Raw genomic sequence first — 7,871 nt, forward strand, 5'->3', positions numbered from 1 at the left:
GCTTGGCAATTTTAAGTATAAAAAATGGGCAAAGTTCAAACTGGGATCCAATCCAAGCTATACTTAGACATAAGCAAGCAAAGAAGAGTACAAGTATCAAAACTCCTTAATTCAAATCCAAAGCAGATTAAACCTTCTGCTTCTAGAAAACATTAGGGCCGCAACATGTCTCTCTGTAATCTCATCCGAATTCCTGAGAAGAGGTGGTTGAGAATGCCTTTGTTTCCCCAGGGAAAGACATACGGGAGAAGGTTCCCAGCAGGGATCCTGTAACAGGACTACTTCCTCCTTCCTAATATTCTGCAAAGAAAACTTCCAAGATGTTGTTGCTGAACCACAATAACACAGTCAAAAAACGGACCCACCCATTGAGTTAGTGTGAGTGGAATCTGTCCTTCTGGAACTGCCAGATGGAGATTGGGGAAAAAAAAAAAAAAAAGTTCTTTACTAATTATGGCCAAGATTCCTTGGTACGTGGTGCCAGCGCCAGGATTTTAACCCAGATGTCCTAGCCAAATTCAAGGTGGGTTAATCTGCCAAACCTATCAAAAGGAAAAAACGGCCTCTTCTGTTGCCCTGATTGGAATCTGAAGAGGTCACTCTTGAAATTCTTGTGTAGTACCATCAGTCAATATGGTTTCCCTTAAAAGTGCATTGTAGCTCAAATGCTGATTTAAAGCATATGGATTCTTTGAGTTCTATCTACATGGGAAACATACACTACACATATTAAAAATATGTAAGATGCTATAACTTAAAGCCTCCCTAAATAAAATTTTTTTAAAAAATAATTTCATATCCAGGGTGATCCTGCCACTGCTTTCCAATTAAGATTTAGGAGACCTCCCTAGCCAGTTTGGCTCACTGGATAGAGTGTCGGCCTGTGGACTGAAGAGTCCTGGGTTTATTTCTGGTCAAGGGCACATGCCTGGGTTGCAGGCTCGATCCCCAGTGTGGGGCGTGCAGGAGGCAGTCAATCAATGATTCTCTCTCATCATTGATGTTTCTCTCTCTCTCTCTCTCTCCCTCTCCCTTCCTCTCTGAAATCAATAAAAATATATTTTTAAAAAAATATTTAGGAGACCAACATGAAGGTTTATATTAAACATAAATTTTGAACCAGGAAACTTTTGAGACTGAAAAAGGAAGACTTGGTAGCCAGGAGCACAATTCCAGGAAAAAGCTATATGTATGTGCAAATATCAGTTACAAGGCCTCCCAGGGTTGAGCAAAGATCCTGCACACAAATAGGAGAAAGCATACACCCAAAAGCAAGTCTGAACATCAAGTACTGGAGATTCCACTGCCAACATATTCTGTGCAAGGCTTAGCATAACAAACTCGAGTTCAATTTCTAGCTCTGTATTCATTGGCTATATGGCCTTTTAGTAAGTTAGTAAAATTCTTTGAACCTCAGTTTTCCTATCTTTAACTCTTCATCAAAATCATGGCATGATTCTGTACCTTTCACTATATTAATAAATAGATATTTAGAACTACAACCAATATGATGTTACCTGCCCCCTCCCACGCCTACACCTCAGGACCTTTGCACTTGCTGTTCCCTCTTCTCAGTATGCTCTTCCCTCTTGGATCTATATTCCTCACTTCCTCCAGATTTCTACTCAAAAGTCACATTCTCAACAAGGTCTCCTCTGACCACCCTATCTAAAACTTCTATTACCCTAATTTTTTCTCCCCAAAACTTAATATTCCCCCCTCCCTGTTTTCTTACCATGTATCACCACTATAAATTTTGCTAATATGGTTATTGTCTGCCTCCCCTACTTGAAGGGGAGTTCAAAGAGAACAGGGATTTCTGTCTGTTTTATTCACTGCTGTATCACCAGTTCCCAGAACGGCTTCTGGCACACAGTAGGTGCTCAATAAAAAGTCTGTTGAGGAAGAGAATTAATGACAGCTTACAGACAGGTAAACCTTAGCCCCTCAAGCTGCCTTTGGGGAGAATATCACAACACTTCAAAAATACTATAAAGCTGCCCTCGCCAGTGTGGCTCAGTGGATAGAGCGTCGGCCTGTGGACTGTAAGGTCCTGGGTTCGATTCCGGTCAGGGGCACATGCCCGGGTTGTGGGCTCCATCTCCAGTAGGGGGTGTGCAGAAGGCAGTCGATCCATGGTTCTCTCTCATCATTGATGTTTCTATCTCTCCCTCTTCCTTCCTCTCTGAAATCAATTAAAAAATATATATATGTTTTTTAAAAATACTGTAAAGGAGAACAATAGGCTTGCAAGGAATAACACTGTCCATTCTTTTATCATAGAGAAAAAGACATTCTACCTCCCATCTCTCCTGTACAAGGAAGGGATTAAAGAAGCCGGTAATTTGGATAAAATGGGATGCTATATGCAGTGAAGTTAACTTTAGCTAACACTACACAGATAAGACTTTCTTTTAACGTTAATAGATATTAAGCCATTTTTCTGTGATTTTACAAACACCACCTTCTGGGTATGTTTTTTTCTCTTTAGCTTTGACTTCTATAGAACCAGTCTTGAAACTTATGGACTTCATATTTTCAATTAACTAAATAACAAATATTTACTGAACACATGGGACTCTGCAAAATCCTGTAGAGCAGTGGTTCTCAACCTTCCTAATGCCGCGACCCTTTAATACAGTTCCTCATGTTGTGGTGACCCCCAACCATAAAATTATTTTTGTTGCTACTTCATAACTGTAATGTTGCTACTGTTCTGAATCGTAATGTAAATATCTGATATGCAGGATGTATTTAGGCGACCCCTGTGAAAGGTTGAGAACTGCTGCTGTAGAGGATACTATGAAGTGAAATATATATGGTGGCAAGGACCTTATACAGGGCAAGGACCACACACACACACACACACACACACACACACACGGAAGACCAGAACTATATCTGCAAATGAACAACTTCAGGCAGCCAACATGTGATGAATTCAAAGATGTCTATCTTCATATGGAGTAGAAGAGGACCAATTCATCTCTTACACGCCATCCACTAAGCTTAGAATACCAACACTTAAAAAGCAAAAGTCGCCGAACCGGTTTGGCTCAGTGGATAGAGCGTCAGCCTGCGGACTCAAGGGTCCCAGGTTCGACTCCGGTCAAGGGCATGTACCTGGGTTGCGGGCACATCTCTACTGGGGGCTGTGCAGGAGGCAGCTGACCGATCTCTCTCATTGATGTTTCTAACTCTCTATCCCTCTCCCTTCTTCTCTGTAAAAATTCAATAAAATATATTAAAAAAAAAAAAAAAGCAAAAGTCAAACATGACTGAAGTTAAGTTCACATGCATTTATGGGTCACATGGGATGCAACAGACTCAGCATCCAACACTGGGTAAAAAAAAATAAAAATTTAACTACAAATAAGGGCACCAAATTCTAAACTTATAAAGAACAGAAACCAGATGGGCTTATGTTGTGCTTAGGCACAGGTAGGAGCTTAAGCAATTGTTAAAGAAGCAGAGAAGGTGGTGGTGATCTTTTATCTCCAGACGGAATACCTGCAGGTTTCCACCCAGTTTTAGTCTTGTGCGTTTTTTGTGTGTTTTTTTTTTACTCCTTTGAACCAGGTCTAGTGGGAAACCTAAGATACACTTTTTTTCTCTGAACCTTAAAAACTCAGCACCAGCCCTTGGCCAAGCAAGACTTACTTGAGGCTAGACTCGCTCCTTGCTAGAGATTCACCATACTAATTTAATTATTAAGCACCTGGAGTCGGAATACCTGCGCTCAAATCCGGACACCACCACTTATTAGCTACTTATTAGCTGTGTGAACCCGGGCAAGGTAATTAACCTTCCTAAGCCTCCTCTTTAAAAGGGGGAATCAGGACACAGAGCACCCTCTTTGGCTTAGATTGATGGAGATAAAACATACAAAAGGCTTGCCCCGAGCCTCACCCCAAGGAGCCCTCAATCAACGTAATGATTATTTTCAGGGGGTGAAAATGCCCCACGGCTGGGAGCGATGCACCTGAGGATTCTTGCAATAGGTTATCATTAAAGCCAAAGTCAAACACTAGGATCCTGAATGTCAACTGTAAATTGAAAAAAAAAAATTTTTTAAGCCAAAAAGTCAAAGACTTTGGTGTCTGGACTTGTGGACACTCTAAGCAACAGGAATGACGATAATCACAGGGCAACACCAACCAGAATCATAACCTGTCACAGCGGCAGCAACGGGACCCCTGAGGGACACGGTCCTAACCGAGACGGGAAGGCAAGGCTGCTGAATCCAAAAACATAAAATTGCAGAAAAAAATTTTTCCCCCACCCTCTTCTCTTTTTAAAAAAATACGGTAATTGGTGCCCAAGTTTTGCTAAAAACAGACATCTCAAAGGACTGCAGATTTAACGTGTCATTTCTCCCTGCCCGGGAGGTGGGGCCGCGGAGGGAGGAGGGGCGGCGCGCGGCCCGGCCCGGCCGGAGGGAAAGGCCACGCGCAGCGGAGGAGCAGCCGAGTCGGGGTTCGTCCCCGAAGGCAGATCCGGCGTCTGCAGCCCGCGAGGGGGCACGGAAGGCTCGGCCTTTAAAATAACCTGGGAACAAGTGTCATCTGCCTTCCGGGCCAGTCCGCGCCCAGGCACGAGGTTCGGGTGCCGGAGCCGCGGTGCGATCCGGAAACCCTGGTCCCGCTTCCCATCCACCGTCTCCAAGAACCACAGTCCCACCCGGGGGGCCGGGGGGCCGGGGGCCGGGGCAAGAGCCACCGCAGCCAGGCCGGGCTGTCCCGCCGGCCGGCGCCCGCCCCGGAGGCCACGGCCACGGCGCCCTCCGTCCGGCTCGCGGGCACCGGGCCCAAGGGCTGAGGAGGCTCGGGCGACCCGGCGGCGGCGCCCGGGGGCAACAGGTCCGGCCGGGCCCTGACCCCCCAGGGCCGAGCACAGGGGAGGGGAGAGGGGCGCCCGGGGCGGCGCAGGGCGCGGAGTCCCAGCTCCATCTTGAGGCGGCGGAGGAAGGAAGGCGGGCTCGGCGCCACGGGGCCGGCCTCGGTCCGGCTCTCCCGGGACGCACCCCGGGACCGCGGGCCTCCAGGGCCGTCCCCGCCCTCGGAGCTCCCGGGCCCCTCACAGACGCGGGACGAGGCCGGCGGGGCGAGGGGAGGAGGGACGGGGAAGGGACCGGGCCCCACTCACCGCCGGCCGCCGCCTCTCTCGCCGCCAGTCGCCGCCACCTGCACCTCCGCAGCCGCAGCAGCAGCAGCAGCAGCAGCCGCCGCCGCCTCCCGCCTCCCGGCTCCTCGGCGCGGGGCGGGGCGGGGCGAGCGTGACGCGCCGCCTGCACCAGACGCCGGGCGGCTCCGCCCCCGCGCGCCCCGCCCTCGGCCGCCCAGCGCCCCGGCCCCGCGGCCCCCGCCGCTTTGTCTGCATCCGCCGCGACCCGGGGCCCCGGGGCGGGAGGAGGACGCCAAGGACCCCGAGGGGCCTGCGCTCGCGCTGCTCGGCATTTCAGCTCCGCGTCGCACCCCACGCCCCATCCAGCCCGGACCCCAGCCGGTTCCTTGGCGGCTCGGCCTCCCCCTCCTCTCCCCGCCCCCCGCCCCCGCCACCGGCGAGAAATCCTTTGAAAGCTTCGAGGAGAAGGTGCGCTCAGCCTGCTCCGAGGAGGGAGCACCCCATCTCCCTCCGGGAAAGATGAGGGTGAGGGCGCCCCGGGGAACGGCTGGAAGGCGCTGCCCGCAGTCAGGGAAGCCCGAGGGCGGACAGTCCCTTGAAACGAGCCCAGCGGCTCCCCCACCCCGCCGGCTGGAGAAAGGCCCCTTTGATTCGCCCCGGCCGCCTGGACCGAAGCCCCGGTGAAGGTCCCGGCCCCTCCTCCCCGCAGGGAACGCTTTTCAAAGCCTTGGAGGGAGCCCCGAGGGGTGACAGCCGCAGCCCGCGCCGGGCCGGTGCAGCAGAGGGCGGCCAGCATTTCACTCCCATGGACCATGGCAACCCCCGAAGCGCTGCCGCTCCCGGGAGGGAAGTGCAGCTGTCAGTCAGGATTGTGCAGCGGCTTCGTGGCGGATGAGGGAGCCCGGCTTCCTCCTCCTGCCGCGTGGAAGGGAATCATCAGGAGGGTGACCCCTTTGCTGACCTTTATGCAAAGCACGGAGCTGCTGCCCGGAGCAGGGGGAGGGAGCTACAGGGGAAAGGCACAGAGATTCTGAACCTAGTAGATTGATCCGGGGGCCCCTCCCCTCCATTCACCTTTTAAATCCCCCAAACCGCTATTTCCTAATTCAACACCACCCTGGTTTGCAAGCTCCGAGGTCCAAGTGGTGGTGGCAACCCCTGCAATCCAGTATCCATACTCCTCCTCTGAAAGGCACACCTCCCCCCACCCCCGCCCATCTAAACACTTTTCAGCTCTAATAGGCAACCCGTGTAATAATCATGGATGCCATAGAGTGAGGCAAGGACCACTGCTAACTAATGGCGGGTGCAGCTATAACCACTTCTGTTTCAGTCTCTTCTGCTCTGCTCATTCTGCTAAACAGGTGCCTGCAGAGCTGGACCTGGAAAGAGGGCGGTGGGCAGATGAAACCTGAGCCTCAGAGCGTGAAGGAGTGGGTGACTACCCCCTGGACCAGCACCCCCAGACCCGCACACATCCCCCCAGACACATGCACCCCTGAATAACCATCTTCCAGAGGCGGCCCAGGCCAGGCCAGGGGAGGGGGCGTTCTGAGGGTAAGAGAAACATGATGGGCCCCACCAGCATGGGTCAGTGGTTGAACGTTGACTTATGAACCAGGAGGTCACAGTTTGATTCCCATCAGGGCACATGCCCAGGTTGCGGACTTGATCCCCAGTGTGGGGCGTGCAGAAGGCAGCCAAAGATTCTCTCATTATTGATGTTTCTCACTCTCCCTCTCCCTTCCTCTCTGAAATCAATAAAAATATATTAACAACAAAAAATATATATATATTTTGCCCTAACCGGTTTGGCTCAGTGGATAGAGCGTCAGCCTGCGGACTCAAGGGTCCCAGGTTCAATTCCGGTCAAGGGCATGTACCTTAGTTGCGGGCACATCCCTAGTAGGGGATGTGCAGGAGGCAGCTGACCAGTGTTTCTCTTTCATCGATGTTTCTAACTCTCTATCCCTCTCCCTTCCTCTCTGTAAAAAATCAATAAAATATATTTTAAAAAAAAATAAAATATATATATATATATTTTAAGCAAGGTGCCATTCAGTGTGCATAATATATAAAATGCTGGTGTGTTTTTTTTTAAATAAGCAAAGGAGAATATATATATACTAGAGCAGCGGTTGTGAACTGATAGTCCGCGGACCACTGGTGGTCTGTGAGGTCCGAAATGTTGGCAACCGCTGGTTTAAGGAAACCTTTGGAGCAGCAGTCGCCAACTGGTTGTCCGTGGACCACTGGTGGTCTGTGAGGTCCAAAATGTTGGCGATCGCTGTACTAGAGGCCCAGTGCATGGATTCGTGCACCAGTGGGGTCCCTCAGCCTGGCCTGCGCCCTCTTGCAAATCTGAAACCCGCAGTCTGACATCCCCCAAGGGATGTAGTAGTGCTCCAAGCGGCAGGCGGCTGGGGAGGAGCCCAAGCTGCGCTGCTCCCGCTCATCCCAGCCTTGCTGCGCCTGCATCTGCTCAGTAACACTGCCCAGGAGGCGGGAGAAGCTCTGCTGCCACAGCTGCACTCACCAGCTGTGAGCCCCACTTCTGGCACCCTTGGGTCAGCTGAGCTGCGCCTCTGCTGTGGGAGCACACTGACCACCAGGGGGCAACTCCTGCATTGAGCGCCTGCCTCCTGGTGGTCAGTGCATGTCATAGCAATTGGTCGACTCATTCGGTCGCTTAGGCTTTTATATATAGAGATGTATTTAATGGAAGTATTTATTTTAAGCCAAAATTA

General features: G+C 51.1%; 1 protein-coding gene across 3 annotated transcripts in view; it reads right to left on the minus strand.

Moving 5' to 3' along the window:
• Positions 1-5,238, minus strand: part of CLIP1 (CAP-Gly domain containing linker protein 1) — an 85,444-nt gene extending 80,206 nt beyond the window's left edge. For all 3 annotated transcript variants that reach the window (XM_070399786.1, XM_070399785.1, XM_070399783.1), the window contains exon 1: positions 5,146-5,238. The gene's annotated coding sequence lies outside the window, so the exon portion shown is untranslated. The remainder of the gene's footprint in view (positions 1-5,145) is intronic.
• Between the last annotated feature and the right edge of the window lie 2,633 nt (positions 5,239-7,871).

The sequence above is a fragment of the Myotis yumanensis genome, unplaced genomic scaffold (genome assembly GCF_028538775.1).
Source record: "Myotis yumanensis isolate MYYU_CA2020_CCGP unplaced genomic scaffold, mMyoYum1.0.hap1 SCAF_19, whole genome shotgun sequence".
Taxonomy (NCBI): Eukaryota; Metazoa; Chordata; class Mammalia; order Chiroptera; family Vespertilionidae; genus Myotis; species Myotis yumanensis.